Raw genomic sequence first — 20,000 nt, 5'->3', positions numbered from 1 at the left:
AATTGTTTACTTTACTCATTATTTAGTTTAACTTTTCTTTGTTACTTCAAAATGTTTATTTAATTCATGTCTATTATCCCTTTTTTTGCAACCAAATTAACCCCCAAAAATTACAGATGTTTCTAAAGTAGATACGAGCAGACGATGACAAAATGACTCTTTGTTGCCAATCTAATGGAGCTTCACACACATACGCCGATGCATTTACAAACTGTTTCCTTGAATTCTAGTTGTCATAGTAATGCCATTACAATAAAATTGCTCTGATATGTATACGTACTACAAATAGGTACACTAATTTCACTTATTTCCCTCGGTTTGTGTAAGTCATACCCAGTTTGGAGGGTAAACGCATACCAATTGGCAACACTGATAAACAATTGAAGAGCGCGAACAACGCCATAGGTACTGTTCACAAGCAAAACTGTTGATATTTGAGTCAGGAATCTAGTTATTTTTTCAACAACGAATATTTTCAAATTAATAATCATGAAAATGTAAAAAAAAAAATTTATGCAATTCATTACCTTATACTACTGTTTTATCTATTTTTTTTTTTTTTTAATAATTATCTATACTCTGTTTTTTTTTCATCTGTCCACCCGCTTGTGGTGTTTTTGTATGGCAACACTGCGTCCCGGGCTTTAGATAGTCACATTCAGCTTACATTCAACGATTATAATAATATCCTATTTCGAATATTAACGGTGTAATTCGCATACAGTAAATTATTAAAACACTTTTCAGTTGCAATGTACACCCAGATATCCTTTTATTTACCTAAAACTTACACATAGCGTAACTATCTAAAGCCCGGGACGCAGTGTTGCCATACAAAAACACCACAGGCAGATGGACAGATGAAAAAAAACAGAGTATAGTGCACGCTTCTTCTTCTACCAAAAATCGTAGTTCCCTTGGAAAAGTTGTGGTTGGAAGTCATTGTTTACGATTTTTGTGAAGAAAGTGCCCCAGCGTCTATAGGTACAAGTGGTGTGCGGATTTAGCACATGGAATGGGAAGTTTATTGACACAAGTAACTCCACAAACGTCGAGATGGCATCAATCTTCGAAATATTCGTAGTTGTAAGTAAAAATTTTGAAAGCGTCATGGAGGTAGTGTGCACTGCGTAGAGTAAGACTTCATTAACCTCTGTTTAGAGTAGAGATATCGAGCTCCTGCTCTCACCACCAACAACTGGTGACTGACGTCCATCTCCGGTGTCAGGACAGGTTAAAGTACTTTTTCGGAGGGTGGCTTCACACGCAGTGGAAACTGGATCCACTAGTCCAGTCAGTTGTTTCCTCTAAACTTCCCATTCCATGTGCTAAATCCGCACACCACTTAAACCCATAGATGCTGGGGCACTTTCTTCACAAAAATCGTAAACAATGACTTCCAACCACGACTTATCCAAGGAAACTACAATTTTTTTGGTAGAAGTAGTGTGCAGTAGATAATTATTTAAATAAATAGTTAAACGGCAGTATAAGATTATGAATTGCATAAATTTGTTACATATTCATGATTATTAATTTGAAAATATTTGTTGTTGAAAAAGTAAATAGATTCCTGACTGAAATATCAACAGTTTTGCTGTGAACAGTACCTACAGCGTTGTTTGCACTCTAAAATTGTTTATCAGTGTTGCCAATTGGTATGCATTTACCCACCAAACTTGGTATAAGACTTACACAAAACCGGGGAAATAAGTGAAATTAGCATATCTATTTGTAGTATATACGTATACATATTAGAGCAATTTTATCATTATTGCATTATTATGACAACTAGATTTCATGGAAACAGTTTGTAAATGCATCGGCATATGTGCGAAGCTCCACTAGATTGGCAACGATGAGTCATTTTGCCATCTGCTCATATCTACTTTAGAAATATCTGTAATTTTTCGGGGTTAATTTGCTTGTAAAAAATTTACAATAGACATGAATTAAATAAACATTTTGAAGTAATAGAATTAAATTAAACTAAATAATGAGTAAAGTAAACAATTACAGGAATAAAGCTTTGCACCTCATAAACAGTGTACTCGTGCTGCCCGAAACAGTGTTTGTGGAGTGAGCGCTTAGGAACCAGGAACCGCAACGTAGTTCAAGTGCAATTTGGAGTGAATTAAGACCAAAACATGTATAATTACAATCAAATAAGCACTGTGGAGTTTCAGTTGTGATGGCAGTAAGAATAAACCCACCGATTACAAGGTAAAAATGAATTTCAGTTCAAACCATGACCCCGGGAATAAGAAGTTTCATACTTTCACTAATATAGACAACAAAATGTTGTTTTATTGTGCTGATGACAATTGCAATCTTGAATAAGATCAATAAATGTTACATATATATATGCTAACATTGTTCAAATGAGTGCTAGGAAGGCTGGGAAAGATGTTGGATCATTTGCGGTTACGAACGGCACCTCAGTCGGTGGACGTCATATTGGATTTCAACTGCCTTGAAAACATATTTTACGAAGATCTCGCATGCCTATTTTAGTTCGCATGACACTCTTATATATCACATTATGTTGACGAAACTTCAATCTTTTGAATGGTATGCTTAAAGATGTAATTGTATTCTTGTTTCACCAATTAAATATCGAGTGAATAAGGCTGATCCATGCTATAACTATGGATCCACTGCGGTGTTTCCCCCAGTTAAGATTAGCCTACTCTATTTCTGTGTGTACTAGTAGTTTACTACAGACCTTTATTTAGACCCATAGCTTACTACCAGCAAAATTGCGTATGATGTAAACTACCATAAGGGTGGCGCATGAAGAAAGACAGGGAATGGGAAACTATACAAGTTGTTATGAATGTTCATCCTCACAAATACTAGGCTACCCTTTAAGCTATGTAAAATTTTACTTTGATCCAGTATTGTATTCCCGAGTTGAAAACTTTACTTTACTTTTATTTTCATGTGTGGTTTGAAGTTTCTGGGACTTACTACAGAGATACTGGACCTCCTCCTCCTTATATCCAGAAGGATATGAGGGATTTTGGGTGGGATAAAACTTGAATTCAATGCTGGGATGGATTGAATCCAACCTAATTTAGGAGTCCAGGTCCTTGCCCAGCCAAGGAGGCGTTGCATCCCATTTTACCCTCCCACACCACCCCAACTTAGGGGGAGGGTTGTTACCTAGCTGGGGGCTTTGCCCTCTGCACCCTCACCTTACCTGATCTAGGCAGCCAGACCTGTACTTAGACTGGGAGCTACTCCCTCTAGACCCAACATATTTTTGGACAGCAAGGTCTTATTTGGCTCCACTTCCCTTGGACCTCCAACTAACCTAACTCTGGGAATTTTTAATTAAAATAACGAAGTGGATATTGTCATGCGCGGTGAAAATAATTTCAACACTTATTCTCACCGCTGGCTGAGTGAGACAGTGGAGAGGGGGAGGGAGGAATAGGTGGTTGTCAGTTATTGGGTAGGGGGGCAATGATGGTTCCCCAACCAGGACTGACTGCCCAGCTGCATCAAAGGTCTAGTAGACCGTGGCTGCACCACTGTTTCTTTCACTTACTCGATTCGCCCGAATCAATAATTTTTGTTACAGTAGAATAACCACCCTCTCTCTCTCTCTCTCTCTCTCTCTCTCTCTCTCTCTCTCTCTCTCTCTCTCTCTCTCTGCTTTCTTTTGTTTTGATCATCTTGATCATATAGTCGTTAGATGGGATAGTGGTACAGTAGTACCTCGAGATACGAAATTAATCCGTTCTGAGGCGCCTTTCGTATCATGAGGTTTTCGTATCTTAGACCACATTTTACATGTAAAATAGCTAATCCGTTCCAAGCCCTCCAAAAACACCCCAGTAAATTTCATAATAAAGGTAAATTGACCTATAAACAATGAAATACTACAACAATTTGGACCATTCAGTACATAATAATAAAAATGCAAAACCTGTGAATAAAGTGTATATCAGTGTACAAGAAATATTATTACTGTAATGTAAAATGTGGAAGCTTACCTTTCGAGTGAGGCTATCTCCGAAAGTGGCGGCAGAGGAGGAGGAGGACAAACGGCAGATACGTACACTTAACTTTACGAAACACATAAAAAAATGTCAGAAAAACAAACTATACTTTACAAAACACATTAACAAAACTGTAATATTTAACTTTACAAAAAACTTAAAATAATATTTATTTTGTCTTTTTTTGATTTTTACATTTCTTTTTACTTTTTTATACTTTACGTAATTTCAATTTCTTCACCACCGAATGGATGCCAGTCCGTTTACGGAATTTTTCGAACCACCCATGAGAAGCCTTGAACTCTGGGGTTGCCGTTGATGTCCCCTCTCTGCCGTCGTCTTCGGCTTGGGCAATCAAATCGCCGAAAATATTGCTGGCCTTCTGGCAGATTGCCGTCTGGGTTATCTATCGCCATCGATTTCTTTGTCCTCGATCCATACAAGAAGCAGCCTTTCCATTTCATTATGCACATGGCTCCTCTTGTTGGACAAAAGAGTCACGCCCTTGGAAGGTGTAGCTGCTTTGATGGCTTCCTTTTGCTTAAGGATGGTGCCTATCGTCGACGGATTGCGGCCGTATTCCTTAGCGATCACACTCAACCGCAAGCCAGCTTCATACTTTTTTATTATCTCCATCTTTGTCTCCATAGAAAGCATTCTCTTCTTTCTGTGAACTTCAGCAACTTTCTTGGGACCCATGACTATATGTACTGTACGTAATTAAGTTACGTATGTCATACGTATACTAATTAGGTTCTCACAACACGATAAAGTAGCACAACGAAATCACTAACGAATTTACGATACTAAACGAAATCGTTGGACCGAACGAATGCCGCATGCGTACGATAAAGATTCTGGTACGAGGTGGCCGGGTAGGGACGCCACCACGTACGTACGTATAAGATGCATGATGGGAGGGATGCTGTCCAATTAGAGAGAAGGATCTCATGGCTTGGCTAGCATCAGGAACCAATGGGAGAGCAGGAGGATGGTGGCGAGTCTACTAGAACTAAGATGGCAGCGCGCGGAGTTTTAAAATTGTTATCGGGCGAATCTCGGACTTTCAGAAACCTTTCGTATCTTGAAAACTTTTCGTATGTAGAGCAGTAAAATTTTTCGTGTCAGCTTTCGTATCTCGAGTTTTTCGTAAGTTGAGCCTTTCGTATCTCGAGGTACCACTGTATTTTTTTATACACGGCAGTCCCCGGGTTATGACGGGTTCCGTTCTTGAGTCGCATTGTAAGCCGAAAATCGTCGTAAGCTGGAACATCATAAAAAATCCTAAGAAAACCTTACTTTTAATGCTTTGGGTGCAATAAAAACTATGTAAACTGCATTCTTATTGCATTTTCCATTACAAAACCTACAGATATTGATTATTTTGCATTTTTGGAGTCATTTCTTCTGCCAGATCAGCATTGTAGGCGCTGTAACCCTGGAACATGTGTCGTAAACCTGGAAATAATATCTGATAAATATAATTGAAAAGCGTTGTAACCTCGGAACGTCGTAAGCCGGGGACCACCTTTATAAGAATTGCCTATTATATATATTTATTATCTAATAAAATGCTTTGGACGATAAGCTCAGTCAGATATGTGAATGGAGTAGCTACTGCAAGCTTTGTTCAAAAGAGGATTAGAATGAATCTACAGGATTATAACAGCACTGGAGGCTTGTGCAACGTTGTACTTTTAAATCCCAGGAAAAATAAACCTGTGCACTTTTTTTTTTTATGGTAAATGGCCATTTACTGCCACAGATACCGTGACCATCCACGGGTTTGTTCTTTCCCATGATGCATCTGGAACCTATTGACCGAAACGTGGTACTATACATGGGCACCCACAAATATGGGCAAGAAGGACCACTTGCCCACCTCCTAAAATCCTGAAAAAAAAAAGATTATATATATATATATAATATAGTATATTTATATATATATATATATTATTTGTTCCGATACGTAATACAAACCCTCGGTCCTTTAACAATAGGAAGTAGCTAGCGGCAGCTGGAACGGTCGTAAGCTTCGAACAAGGGGAGAACGGTAGTTAACTGCTTGTCCGATCGTCGCGCGGCTGGGAGGTAAACAAATCACTTTTGCTTTCGGCCGTGTGTGGGAAGGACGTGTTCGTCATCGCTCTGCCCGCTTTGTCGTTTGCTTTGAGTTTGAGTATTTGCCCTCTCTTTCTGTATAAATCAGAGTGACTGTAAGTACTTGTACATTTCTTTATTGATCTTGCAATGAGTGAGGAAGAAATGGAGATATCACCGCACCCTCCAGTCGCCCGTAGAGTGTGTCCCGGGCTGGAGGGGCGTAGATGTGGAGGTTTTAGATCATTTGTTGATGTGGACCCTCACGAGGTTTTTGTACTCGTTGTCGGGGGCGAGAGTGCTCCCACCCCCCCCCCCCAACGAGCCCTGTGTCTATGTATGAATTGGTCCGAGGCGCAGTGGGTGCTGTACGAGGGCAGGAAGAGACTTAGGCCGCCCAAGAAGTCATCGGAAAGTCCAGTGACTCCTTTGGTAACGGACACTTCGTCCTCTTTCCTGCCCCCGTCCAGCCCCCACGTTTCGCGCCTTCCCCTGCGGGGGGGGTAGCGGAGTCCTTCTCCTCTCTCGATCCGTCGAGTGTGGATGAGGGCGCCCGCTACCCGGACGTACAGTTGTACTCGGGGTCTTCCGTCCGCTCTGGGGAGGGGGGGGTGCTTCTCCCCCCAGGCGTGATCCGGAAACCCCGCTAACTAACCCGACTGTTGCTTCCGCAGGTGTTGCCATCAGCGAAGGACGACCTGGGACAGGTGTGGGAGTCGCTGGGACTGCAGGGAGTGCCCAGCATCCAAGGGTTGATTCAGCGGTTGGCGGGGTCGGCAGTGGTCACTCATGGTGCGGTGACCACTACTACAACCACAGTAACGACACCAGCATATGAGATGCCACCGCATCTGGTGTATATGCCACATATAATGTCGGTGACACCCACGGCTGCTATACAAAAACCCATTACTTGCGTGCCAAAGAGGACGTGCCACCACCACCTGGATTCTTTGTATTGCCGACCCCGGACTTCCGCTGCCCAAAGAGTACCCCCCTGGACCTGCCGCCAGTGCCGAGGATGACTGGTGAACTGCCGACAGGACGCCTGGCTCTTCTGTGGTACCTGCCGTACTGTTGCTGTCCCAGCCGCTCATTTCCTTTTCAGATCAGGGCCTGCGCATTCTCTTTCAGATGTTCCTGCCGTTCCTGCTGTTCCCGGAGACTGTTCCTGTGTTCCTGCTGTTGGTGGTGCTGTCACAGTCTCAGGTCTTTCCGGACAGGTGCAGTCGGGCCCTGTTGCTTCGGCAACTGCCCCGGCTCCCTCCTGGATGGAAGACCTGACGTCTGTCCTGCGGAGCCTGGCGAAGAAAGAAGAGGAAGAGGAAGAAGGTGTCGTCGTCGTCTGCTGCCTCTCTTACCCCTTCGACTTCTAAGGCTAAACAGCCGAAGAAGAAGAAGGTTGCCTCCTCCCCCCCTAAGAAGACTCCTTCGGGATCTTCTAAGGGCCCGGCTCGCTCAGGCGAGCCGGGGAGCTCTTCTGCTGGTCCTCCTGTTCCTGCGGGAACGGGGCCCGTCGCTTCTTCTGCAAAGAAGAAGTCGACGGGGACCAGAGGTGCACCAGCCTCGGCTGGTGCGTCCTCACCTGGTGCTAGCGGTTCTGCCGCTAAACCAGGTTCCGTCTCGGCCGCTTCTCGTTCGCGAGAAGCACCGAGTGGACGCTCTTTCCAAAGATGACCTCCGCCAAAGTTTTGACGCCGAAGCTCGATCTGCCGTCAGACAGCGGCGCGGAGCAGAAGACTGGCGAGAGTCGTGCACACGACTCTCGCCAGGCCAGTGGACGCTCTCGCAGCGATCAACTGGCTGCTCGGGCTGACGTGACGGTCGCTGACCGGCCACGGGTTGAGGCGAGGAAGGAGTCCCCACGGCCGCCGGTACCAGCCACGGCTGGTACCAGCGGTTGGGTTGACGCGCCGAGAGGACGCTGGCCGGTCTCGACGCGACAGAGAGCCTAGCAGGTCACCCGTCCGCCGCTCACGATGGACCGGGCAGAGACGGTGGGACCAGCGGCAGCTCGCCTGACGCTAGAGATCGGTCTCGACGTTCTCAGCCGAGCCAATCGCCCCAGAGGCGAGCGGCAAGGCTAGGCCTGCTGCCCGACCGTCACCGCGGGTTGACGATCAGCAGCAGCCCTCCACGCACGCTGGTACGGCCAGCGAGCGAGGGGGGAGCGTCAGGTCTGCCTCTCCCGTACCTTCAACCTCCTCGGGCTATACCGGGAGGAGCGAGGTACCGAGGAGCGATCACGAGAGGTGCGCCGCTCGTGACCCAGCTATGACGCCGTACGGCTCAGGCACGGTCTTAGGACCGACCAGAACGTACGCGCAAGTAGTTGGAGGCGACCGTCAGGGGTCCTGTCGCTGTTCCTCCTTCTGAAGGAGGAGTATCGAGGATATGCTCTTGCTGGAGGGACTGGACGGTCCTACTCCACAAGACGCTGTAACTCCTGAGATACAGAGGAACTTCGCAGAGGTCATTAAGCTGATGCGTCTGCAATAATGACCTTGCGGAAGGATCGCCGCTACCACCGGCGAGCCCACGTCCCGGCTCGAATCATTTTGGGGTCCCAAGAGGGAGCCCAAAATGATGTGGGGTTTGCCACGATCGGAGCTTGCGGACTCGGTCCTGGATCAGGTGGAGAATCTCGTCTCAGGACGGGAGGACTCGCTAAAATCCGGACGGTCCTCTAAGCTGCTTCCTCCTCCTCTACAGCGGCAGAGGCGATTTTACGTGCCTTCGGAAGACCCGATACTGCCGAAACAGGTTAACCCGGAGTTAGCGAGGCTGACTCCAGGTGTGTCCCTGCAGCAGCTCCTGTCGGAGAACCTATGGTTTCTCGCAGCAGGAGGCACTTGCCCTGGAATCTACCGCTATGGCAGCATTCCAGGCAGTTTCCTGGTTGGATTTGTGGTCCCTCACAATATCCAAAGTAGCGGCCGGCTCTGGGAGTTCTGCTCTCGAAGACGACGCTTCTTTCAGGAGACTGTGCCACCGTCTGGAGGAAGAGCAATCTCTTACCTCGACCCATCAGACCTGGCTAACCTGTGTGGGCCAACGTTGGTTCTTCGACGTAGGGACGCAGTCCTTACCCGAGTTGACCAAGGGGGCCGGGCGTGAGGCGGCACTCGGGCTACGAAATGGACCTCTTAGGAGTCCCCAGCTCTCTTTCCTGGAGAGATGGTGGACGCTGCGGTGGAACGGCGGCGCACTGACGAGAGTGACCGCTTAGTCCACCAGGCAGTCTCGAATTTGGTTCTGGGCAATCTCGAGTAACTGCGGGCCAAACCAAAGAGCTTGGCTAGCGCTTCCACGGCGGCGAAGACGGTTGCAGAAACCGTCCAAACCCCGTGTGAAGACTCCTGTTGTTTCAACTTCTGCTAGAGGAGGCCGCAACCAGCCCTCCTCCCAGCCCTCCTATCCCCGAGGAGGTGCTGGAAAAAAGTCGAAACGAGGAGGGAAACGCTAGGGACGGCGTTCCCCCTCACCTGCTGCCGGAAGTGGGGGGGTGCCTAGCGAGCCATTGGGCGACTTGGCAGCGCTACGGCGCCGAGAACTGGATAGTAGACGTCCTTCGGGAGGGATATCTACTACCCTTCGAGTCTCGGCCCCCCCTCATCTCCAACCGGTCCATCTACAGACCTATGTCCGGGGATCAGCAAAGGACAACGCTCTTCGACAGAGATCAAGACCATGCTGGCGAAACGAGCTGTAGAAATCGTGGAGGACCAGTCACCGGGCTTTTTACAGCCGCCTCTTCCTGTGGAGAAGGCATCGGGGGGCTGGCGTCCGGTGATAGACCTCTCTCCCCTGAACCGCTTCGTTCGCACGACGCGGTTCACGATGGAGTTCCGGCACGCTCAGTTGCTCGACTCGATCGGAGGCGGGGGAACGATTTCATGCTTTCAGTGGACTTGAAGGACGCGTATTTTTTCAAATACCCATCCATCAGTCCTCCAGAAGTACCTCCGCTTCATCTTCGACGGGACGTGTACCAATTCAGGGCACTTTGTTTCGGTCTCTCAACCGCCCCACAGGTGTTCACGCGAGTGTTTCACTCTGGTGTCGGCTTGGGCCCATTCGAACGGGATACGTCTTCTGAGGTATCTCGACGATTGGCTAGTCCTGGCAAGCTCCCGCTCGCAGTTGCTACAGGACAGAGATCGACTCCTCAAGTTTTGTCGCGATCTGGGATCGTGATAAACTACGAGAAGTCCGATCTCGAACCCAAGCAGAAGATGAGTTACCTGGGTATGCTGATAGACACGGTAGCAGGGGCCAAGTTCCTTTCCCGCAGACTTGCGTACAGCAAATTTCAGGGAGGCAGCCGGCCGGTTCCTGTCTCGGGCAGGAAACAGGCAGCACAGCAATGGCAAGTCGTGATCGGCCATCTGTCGTCACTCGAGAAGTTAGTCCCTCACGGGCGTCTTCACCTGCGGTCTCTCCAGTGGAGACTAAGGGGGAGAGTTGGTCTCAGGCCAAGGATCCTCCTTACTTTCCGTGGCTATCACGGACAAGGTGAGGCAGGACCTAGCCTGGTGGCTCGACGACAAGAAACCTCTTAAGAGGAGTGCCCATACGCCTCACCTACCCCCCCCGGAGATGCTTCTGTTCTCAGACGCATCGACCGAGGGATGGGGCGCACACCTGGAGGAGTTTGCTGACTGCAGGGTGTGGGACCATCACGAAAAGCACCTTCACATCAATGTCCTGGAACTCAAGGCGGCGTTCAACGCTCTCCAAGAGTTTCAGGACCGCTTGGTGGGACACTCAGTGGTGTTGATGTGCGACAACACCACAGTAGTGGCATATGTCAACAAGCAGGGGGGCTGTGTCTCTTCCGCTCCATCAGTTGACGGTGCAGGTGCACGAGTGGGCACGGCTCACTCGATAGAGCTGTCAGCACGCTACATTCCAGGCAAGAGGAATGTAGTAGCAGACAAGCTCAGCCGTCGGGATCAGGTGATAGGGACCGAATGGTCTCTACACCAAGACGTAGCGGAAAGGCTCTTCAACCTGTGGGGGCGACCGGCCTCGTAGACCTGTTCGCCACCCGGCACAACAGCAAAACTTCAGGTTTTTCTTTTCAGCTGTGCCGGACCCATGGGCAGCTGCAGAGGACGCTCTCCAACACCCCTGGGACAACCTCTTCGCGTACGCCTTTCCTCCCTTCTGTCTGATTCGGAAAGTGATCAGTCGAGCGCTGGTCACTCCCAATCTCAGAATGATCCTGGTGGCTCCCAAACGGCCACAAGCCGTTTGGTATCCGGACCTGCGGTCTCTTCTTGCGGACGCACCGAGAGAGCTACCCCACTTGGCACAACCTTCTAGCCCGCCACACGTAGACGGTAACCACCCCCAAGCAGTCCAGAAAAAATCCTTTCAACTTCACGGCTGGCTGTTATCCACCATCTCTTGCGAACGAGAGGCTTTTCTCGTAGCGCAGCAACAGAGATGGCTGGACACGTCCGACAGTCTCTGCAGCTGTGTACCAGGGGAAGTGGGCCGTCTTCTGTGGTTGGTGTCGTAGACAGGGTGCTGTCTCCTCTCAGAGCCACTCTTCAGCAGGTAGCGGATTTCCTCGTGTTTCTTCGCCGAGAGAAGCTCCTCTCAGTACCCACAGTTAAGGGATATAGAGCCGCCCTGGCTCTCGTCCTAAAAACTGAGGGGACTGGACATCTCGAATTCGTCGTTCGAGATATCCTTGCTAATGAGGAGCTTCGAAAGGTCTTGCCCACCCAGGGAACTCAGGCCCCCTGCGTGGGATGTGACTCTCGTACTTAGGAGTTTGACTCGAAGACCCTTCGAGCCACTCCGAGAGTCGTCAGACAGGGATCTGACCCTCAAGACCCTCTTCTTGCTGGCCCTGGCATCGGCAAGAGAGTAGGGGAACTACATGGCCTTTCCTTATTGATGTGTTAACATACCAGGAGGCTGGGGATCTGTGACGCTCGATTTCGTCCCGAACTTCGTAGCTAAGACTCAGAATCCGTGGATCCCTGACGACAGGTTCGAGTCTTTCACGATCCCCTCCCTCCTGGACTTCACCGATAACGATGCGGATGAGATGCTGCTTGTCCTGTGAGGGCGCTACGGCGCTATCTGAAGAGAACTCGACATCTCAGGCCTGAGTGTCGACGCCTCTTCGTTAGCACTGGGGTTACCAAGAAAGAAGTCTCCAAGAACACGCTTTCTTTCTGGCTGCGTGAGGTGATCAGGAGAGTACGAAGCTGATGGTAGCGACGACATCCGTACTCCGACCGAGAGCCCACGAAGTCAGAGGTATCGGACCCTCCTTAGCGTTCCGTAAGAACTTCTCCGTGGCGCAGGTCCTGAAGGCAGGTGTCTGGGCCAACCAGACCACCTTCACGTCCTTCTACCTTCGGGATATTGCCCACAAGTCCTTGGATACTTTTTCCTTGGGACCTGTGGTGGCTGCTCAACACGTTTGTGTAAGCTTACACCCAGCACCCGAGCAGGCAGAACAGCATCGATTCCCTGGTATGACTGGGAGATGAATGCGTGAATGAGAGAGTGACTGGCTTCTCTTCACCATCTTTTTCTACCTCTACCTGTGGGCAGAGGGATACGGTCGTTACCTTGCTGGAAGGGAGTCAGATGCAGGTAAGCTATTCAACAGAGCTCCATCCTACCTCTTTAACTAGAGATAGGAGTATATATCCACCACTTTCTCCAACAAGGGGGAGAAAGTGGGATGCCGACATGAGACAAACCCATTACTTTACATTTGCTCATGTAAAGGAAAAAGTTCTTACAATGCTGGTACAAAGAGATACGCTTGCCTCTCTCTTAGTACTCGGCCCAGAGGTCTGACCATTGATCCTGCGGTTGCACACCCCGTCAATCGGACAGAGGCTTGGATCCCTCCCTCGCTCTTACGACCAGGGAGGCATTCCAGGGATGGACGAACACCAGTCTGTTCATCAAAAAGACTCAGATTCCTCCCACCAAGAAGTGAGTCTTCCTATTGTTAAAGGACCGAGGGTTTGTATTACGTATCGGAACAAATGACAATTTGTCGAAAATTGCATTTTTTCCTAACTATACAAACCTGAGGTCCTTTACATATAGTCCCTCCTCATGCCACCCCTCACTCTGCGTATTTTGCATGGGCCAAAAGCAAAAGTGATTTGTTTACCTCCCAGTCGCGCGGCGCGCGACGATCGGACAAGCAGTTAACTACCGCTTCTCCCCTTTGTTCGAAGCTTACGACCGTTCCAGCTGCCGCTAGCTACTTCCTATTGTTAAAGGACCTCAGGTTTGTATAGTTAGGAAAAATGCAATTTTCGACAAATTGTCATATATGTACAGTGGTACCTCGAGATACGAAATTAATCCGTTCCGAGACGGCCTTCGTATCATGATTTTGCCGTATCTTGGAAAAAATTTTACATGTAAAATGGCTAATCCGTTCCAAGCCCTCCAAAAACACCCCAGTAAATTACATTTTCAGGCCTAAAACACATGTTCTAGGGTTACGACGGAAGAAATATGACTCCAAAAAGGGAACAAAATACTTTACATACTTGAGTAATATTCAACTGCATGCAATGTTCAACCCCATTTTTACTGCATATATTAGGACTTTAGCATATGTCCCTTAGCAATAAGCCTAGCCTATGTTAGCGGTTGCTACTGTAGCCTAGTCTATGATTCTGACATCTAAACCTAAGAGCTAAAAGCTTAGAATATGCCAATAAAATGTATAAATAATCAGTATGTACTCATTTCAAATAATTATTAATTAATTATTAACTATAATACACAAAGAAACAAAAAACAAACCTTCCAATCGATTGTTTACATTCAGCTCGCCCGTCTTACGAGAATCGAACGAGCGCCAAGCAATCATTTTTCCTAGCACACAGTAAGCCATAAATTGTCATTAGTATCTCTCTTCAACTAATGAAACCACCAAACAGTATAATAACCATTCATTTCTATTCTTTATTCTATCTTTACCTAATGGAGATACCGAGTTACTGACAGCTATAATGAAACATATGTATATGTAACGTAATAATAAAAAAGAAGAAGAATTCTAAAAATTACGTATTTGTTGACAGTCTGATTTATTTTATATTTTATGATATCTAATTCACAATTTTTTTTATTAAATGTATTGCTTGTACTCATTTTAAATAATTATTAAGTAACCATTAACTATAATAAACAAACAAAAAAAAGCTTCCAAACGTCTGTTTACATCCAGCACTTACGAGTATCGAACGATCGCCAAGCAATCACTTTTACACAGTAAGCCATAAATTTTCATTATCTCTCTTCAACTACTGAAACTACCAAACAGTATAATAACCATTCATTTTGTTCATGAAACTTACCTGTCAGATATATATATAGCTGTATTTTCCGAAGTCCGACAGAAATTAAAAAACTTACGACACACGTAGTGGGAGTCAGGTGGTTAGTACCCATTCCGCCGCGTGGGAGGCTGTATCGAGGAATCATTCCCATTTTCTATTATCATAATCTGTCACCGGTGTTGTAACACAGTTTTTCAGCACCTCCGTCTTGAATTTAGGAAACTTGGCTGCTATAAGTACCCCTTTTTGATTTTTTGGTATCTTGACTTTTGGATCGGTGGCTAGGCACACGTTAATTGTGGATTTGATTGATTTTGGCTTGATTTCTCTTTAAATAAGATGTCTGGTTCTAGTTCGGCTAGCGCCAGGTTTTTGTACAGAGTGATTGTCGAGGTAGGCTACTGAAAGCATCAGTAGACCCTCATACTTTGTGTAAGAGTTGCAGAGAGCATGATTGTATGTATGAAAGTCGCTGCAAGGAATGTGAGTGTCTTTCTGATTCTGGATGGGAGTGTATGAGTCCTATCTGCGTAAGCTTGAACGGGATAGGTTAAGGAGGTCTTCCTCCAGGAGCGTTTCAGGTAAACGTCAGGAAGTTCATGTTTCTCCTACTAACCCTCCTTTAATCACTACTCCTAACCCTGTAGTGTTGCCTTCGGGCCCTGGAACAGTGTCTGTGGAGGGTAATACCCTTACACTTATCTTAGAGTCGATTCGTAATTTAGAATCTAAAGTGCTCGCCTTAGAAGGCAAAAGTGAAGGTGCAAAGTGCAGTGACAGTGCTCCTTCGTTGGTGGAGGGTGCGTCAGATCGGCCCCATTTCGCCTCTTAGGCCTAGACCGCTGCCGGACTCCCAGGTTTCAGGGAGAGGGCATGTCGAAAGCCGCAGGAGGGTTTTACGGGGAACGCCCACCGATCTGACGTGCCTTCGGCAGTATCTGTTGACGTTACACAGACTGCCAAGGAGCGTGCGCGTGCACGCCTCCTGAAAGAGTGTTTCTCTTCTTCAGAGGCTTCCTCCCGCACAAGGGGTGGAGCTCTCATTCTATTTCAGCCCGCTGAAAAGGAGCGTTGGTGATCGTGACGCTTCACGTCCAGTTTTGGTCTCTCGAGAGGCGATCATCGCCTGAGAGTGTGTTTGCACCCTCCCGCCACAGAAGAAGCGTAAGGAGTCATCGGATGATGACTTTGTTGAGCGCCCCAGTCGCTCTCGAGCGCGTGCTACGGCAGTTTCTGGGAGAAGGAAGAAGGCGTCCCCTCGCCCCTCGCCTTCTCACAGGATCAGCCCGTCACCTGACAAGGAATCCTCTCCTACTGAGAAGATCCTGCGCTCTTTGCAACAACAGCTTGCTGATGCTCTTGCTAAGAAAGGGACGCAACCACGTCCCAGGAGAAAGGATGACCGTCTGCCTGTAAAGAGGTCTAGAAGGTCTCCCTCTCCCTCTCCTCGCTCGTCTATCTCTCTCCACTTTCTTCGCCTGCTAGAGTTCGTGCGACTCCCCAGCGGCTCTCTGGAGGACGTGAAGAGGATTTTGCTCGCTCGCGCATGAAGCGGTATTACCCGCTCGTAAGCTTGCGGTGCGAGAGCTCGATACTTGCGTGAGCGCTTCGGTGCAAGTTCACGTTCCTGACGCTCGGTCGGAAAGCCAAGCGAACGCCAGTGGCATCTAGAGTGCACCAGCGGAAGCAGAGCGCGCACGAGATGTTAAGCGCGCCTTAGTAAATGTCATTCGCACGCCAGTGGACGAACCAAGCGTGCGCCAGCGGACGCCAGCAGCGCGCGAGTGGACGCCAATCCCGCGCTAGTTGCAGCCAGGCGTGCGCCTAGTGGACGCCAGGTATGCGCCAGTGGACGCCAGGTGTGCGCCAGTGGACGCCAGGTGTGCGCCAGCGGACGCTCGGTGTGGACGAAGATGTGGAGTTTCGTCGCCTCCCACCTGTTTGTGATGAGGGACTTTGCAAAGTTACTTCGGGTCTTAGAGATACGACCGGAGTTTCTATCAATGAGTCAGCTTTGCCTTCCACTTCACAGCAACGCGCCTCGTGGAGACTTAGACCAGATAGTCTTGGTCCAGCCTATTTGCCTCCAACTTCACCTGTGGTCGGAAGCAGAGGTTAGCGACGCTTCGTTGAAGTGGATGATGAGAAACCTTTGGCGGCAGTCTCTTCCGACTACCAGGTTTTGACCCGCCTTCTTCAATCAGAGTTTGGAGAGAACGTTTCACCCGGAAGCTCCTCGCTCTCCTCCTTCACAACTTTCTTCTTCCAAGATCAACAAGTCTCGGCATTTGTCCAGAATGAAGAAGTCCCTTTCAACTAAGAGGGCTCTTCGTAAGGTCCATGACTGGATGGAGAAAAGGAAGTCTCAGGGAAAGACTTCTTTTTGCCCTGCCACCTTCGAGACTTAGTGGGAAGGCTGGCATTTGGTATGAGACGGGAGAAGGACGTAGGTATTAGACTTCCCTCGTCAGCTCAAGGAGACTTCGCCAGCATTGTGGATGCCTCGAGGAGGTCTCACCTGTCCTCTTCGAAAGTTTCCTGGTCGACTACGGAAATGGACTACCACCTTAAAGGCCTCTTTCGGACGTTAGAGGTCTTCAACTTTCTTGATTGGTGTTTGGGAGTTCTGGATGCCAAGTCTAAGGAGTTCGACTCGATTAGTCTGGGGGAGCTGTCCAGCGTAATGTCGTGTATGGACAAGGCCGTCAGAGATGGTTCGGAGGAGCTTACAGCTCACTTTTGCACAGGGCTCTTGAAGAAGAGATCCCTATTTTGCAATTTTTACAGCTAAATCTGTTTCTCCGTCACAGAAAGCAGATTTGCTCTTCGCTCCTTTTTCGGATCATCTCTTCCCCAGGCTATGGTAAAAGACATTGCGACCAGCCTACAGGAGAAGGCCACGCAAGATCTCCTCGCACAATCTTCAAGGAGACCTGCGGTTCCTTCGTCCTCGGAGTTTCGATTCTCAAGAAATCGAAGCCCTTTCGAGGTAGTTTCTTCCTCGAGACCAGCCCCTCGAGGAAGAGGCACTTCCAGAGGCGGAGCCACTGCGCTGGCCAAGAACAAGAAGTGAAGCAGAAGTCCTTCAGTCACCGGTTGGAGCCAGGCTTCAGCTTTTTGCGCAAGCCTGGGAAGAGAGAGGTGCGGACAAATGGTCCTTGGACATCTTAAAGAAGGGTTACCGGATCCCGTTCCTGAAACCACCCCCGCTGTCTTCGACACCCAGGGACATGTCTCCTTCCTATCGGGGAGAAAAGCAACAAGTGCTTTACGATCTGTTAGATCAGATGATCGTGAAAACACGCCGTAGAACAAGTCTCCGACTTGAATTCCCCCGATTTTTACAACAGACTGTTCCTGGTGCCAAAGCAGTCGGGGGAATGGCGGCCGGTACTCGATGTCAGCAACCTGAACCTCTTTGTCATCAACAGAGGTTCAAGATGGAGACACCTCAGTCAGTGATGGGAGCCTTGAGACCGGGGATTGGATGGCTTCACTAGATCTCCAGGACGCGTATTTCCACGTCCCCATCCATCCACCCCCAGTCCAGGAAATACCTGCGGTTTGTCCTGAAAGGAAAAGTGTTCCAATTCAGGGCTCCTCTGCTTTTTTGGACTCAGCACTGCTCCCATGGTATTCACCCTACTGATGAAGAACAATTGCGAGGTGGCTTCATCTTTCCAATGTCAGGATCATCTCTCTACCTGGACGACTGGCTCGTACGAGCCTCCTCGAAAGACCGGTGTCTGGAGGACCTTCACACGACGTTGACGTTAACGAAGTCCCTGGGGCTTCTGGTGAACCTCGAAAAGTCACATCTGACCCCTTCTCAGTCTTTAGTCTATCTGGGGATTCAGATGGACTCAGTGGCTTTTCGGGCTTTTCCGTCCCAGGGGCGACAACTAGATTGCCTAAGCAAAGTGTCAACCTTTCTGGGGAAGGATTCATGCTCGGTGAGGGAATGGATGAGTCTGCTGGGGACCATTTCCTCACTGGAGAAGTTTGTTTCCTTAGGGAGGTTGCACCTCAGACCTCTTCAATTCTTCCTTGCCGACAATTGGAAGCACCAAAACACTTTGGATTCGATTCTGGTGTTATCAGAAGAGGTAAAGGAACACCTAAGATGGTGGACCGACCCTTTGAAGCTCGCAGAGGGTCTTTCCCTCAAGCTTCAGAACCCCGACCTAGTGTTGTTTTCCGACAGCGTCTTCCACGGGTGGGGAGCAACACCTGGGGGGGGAGGAAGTGTCAGGCACCTGGAGAGGGGAACAGGTGTCCTGGCACATACACCTCAAGGAGCTGGCAGCAGTTTCATCTGGCGCTCCAGTTCTTTCAGAACGAAGTCTCCGGCAATGTGGTGCAGATCAACTCGAGGACAACACCACAGCCCTGGCATATCTCAAGAACAGGGAGGAACCCACTCTCGATCCCTGTTCTTCCTTGCAAAGGAGATCCTGTTATGGGCGAAGGCACACGACTCTCCTATAACTGACGAGATTCATATCGGGCTGGGTAGAAAACGTCCGTGCAGATCTGCTCAGTCGACAAGGTCAACTTCTGCCGACGGAGTGGGACTCTTCATCAGGAAATATGCCAGAGGTTGTGGAAGTTATGGGGATGTCCTCTCGTAGACATCTTCGCAACTTCCAGGACAACGAGACTCCCGCTGTACTGCTCACCAGTTCTAGACCCAGGAGCAGTAGCAGTAACGCCCTTCTTTGGGACTGGACGGGACTAGACGTATATGCCTTTTCCCCCGTTCAAGGTCCTAGGGGAAGTGATAAGAAAATTCGCGGCATCAGAGGGAACGAGGATGACTCTCATCGCCCCCTTCTGGCCAGCGACTTACTGGTTCACAGAGGTCATGTCCTTTCTTGTAGACTTTCCGAGGACTCTGCCTCCAAGGATAGATCTACTCAAACAGCCCCACTTCGAGAGGTATCACAAAAACCTCCCCGCTCTGAGTCTGACTGCGTTCAGACTATCCAGAAGTTGGCCAGAGCGAGGGGTTTTTCAAGACCTGTGGCGAAAGCAATCGCACGGCAAGAAGACCTTCTTCTATTGCCGTATACCAATCCAAGTGGGCTGTTTTCCGGAGCTGGTGCAGGAAGAAGACATTTTCTTTCCTCACCTCTACCCTCTGTGAGCCAGATCGCAGACTTCCTTCTCTACTTGAGAAATGAAGTTCGCTTAGCGTGCCTACGATAAAAGGCTATAGAAGTGTGCTTTCTGTAGTCTTTAGGCATAGAGGACTGGACTTAGCCAACAACAGAGACCTTCATGATCTTCTTAAGTCTTTCGAGACTTCGAAGGTACCTCAACCAAGAGTCCCTTCTTGAACTTAGACATTGTTCTAAAGTTTTTGACGTCCAGTATTTTTGAACCGCTCAACTTAGCTTCGCTTTAGAGAAACTTACAAGAAGACACTTTTTCTAACTGCTCTGGCGACGGCGAAGAGAGTTAGTGAGATCCAGGCTATAAGCAAGCTGTTGGGTTTAAGAACTCTGATGCTGTTTGTTCTTTAAGCCCTATGTTCTTAGCAAGAACGAAA

General features: G+C 48.4%; 1 long non-coding RNA gene across 5 annotated transcripts in view; it reads left to right on the top strand.

The window, feature by feature from the left end:
• Nucleotides 1-20,000, top strand: part of LOC135221034 (uncharacterized) — a 97,554-nt gene that overhangs the window by 1,675 nt on the left and 75,879 nt on the right. The window lies entirely within an intron of this gene.

The sequence above is a fragment of the Macrobrachium nipponense genome, chromosome 2, assembly GCF_015104395.2.
Source record: "Macrobrachium nipponense isolate FS-2020 chromosome 2, ASM1510439v2, whole genome shotgun sequence".
Lineage (NCBI taxonomy): Eukaryota > Metazoa > Arthropoda > Malacostraca > Decapoda > Palaemonidae > Macrobrachium > Macrobrachium nipponense.
The sequence above is the reverse complement of the archived record's forward strand: the minus strand, read 5'-3'. Positions and strand labels throughout refer to the sequence as shown.